Source organism: Berghia stephanieae, unplaced genomic scaffold (genome assembly GCF_034508935.2).
Source record: "Berghia stephanieae isolate SIO BIC M18660-M18661 unplaced genomic scaffold, UCSD_Bste_1.3 scaffold627, whole genome shotgun sequence".
Taxonomy (NCBI): Eukaryota; Metazoa; Mollusca; class Gastropoda; order Nudibranchia; family Aeolidiidae; genus Berghia; species Berghia stephanieae.
In genome coordinates, this window is record NW_027627811.1 from 1676 (window position 1) to 2500 (window position 825).

The 825-nt window shown below is 29.2% G+C and overlaps 1 pseudogene across 1 annotated transcript in view; it reads left to right on the forward strand.

The window, feature by feature from the left end:
• Positions 1–207: 207 nt before the first annotated feature.
• The window catches only part of LOC144962134 (G-protein coupled receptor-associated protein LMBRD2-like), a 7302-nt pseudogene continuing 6684 nt past the window's right edge, over positions 208–825 (forward strand). The window contains exon 1 of the transcript XR_013643375.1: positions 208–387. The product of XR_013643375.1 is annotated as a G-protein coupled receptor-associated protein LMBRD2-like (transcript). The remainder of the gene's footprint in view (positions 388–825) is intronic.

Sequence of the window (825 nt, forward strand, 5' to 3'; positions counted from 1 at the left end):
AAAGGTACAAAAAATACACATTTCTATCCGATTTTTTTTTCTAAGCTGGGAGGGTAGCCCGAAGGCCTGGGTTTTGTTTACAATTTTAACCCTTGAAAATTATGTATATTTAAAGTTTCCATAGTCTTTTTTATGTGGACGGAATAATGTTTTTCACATTTCTTTAAAATTGCATTAATTTTGTTTTGATTGATGTTAACTTTTTAGGTGTACAACAATCAACAAAGGACCAGTGTAATGTGGCAGTCATTGATGGACATGGCCTTGGAATGGGGAGAACATAGAAAGAGAATATGCGTAGTGGGGATCACATGTACAGGCACACTGACAAATATGTCGACTCCATATTTTAGGTGGATGGCCCGTCAATCTACACTCCAGCTGTAGGTAAGGATTTGTGGAGAGAATGAAAAAAATCTAAACCTTAGGAAGTCATTAATATTCTATTGAACAAACATAGACATTTTTTGAAAAAACAGGTTGATAAAAAATTCAGATTATAATTATGTCTCTCTTTATCAGACATTTTGAAGAGTATTGCTCTACTTTTGGTGTCAAAAACCTGTAATATTGATTGAAATCAAATCTTAATATTTCTATTACAATTCAAAATTTTACACCTTTTTTTAAAGGGGGTCTTTTTTTATTTTTTTGATTACAATATATTAAAGTATATTCATTATAAATGTATTTTTCATTAAACCATAATTTACAGATAATAAATAAAATGTGGATACGTATAATTGTGCAACTATTAAATTTAAATTTTTGAATTTTTAAAAAAAAAGGCATTACATAAAGACAAGGTTATTTCGTTTTTACTCC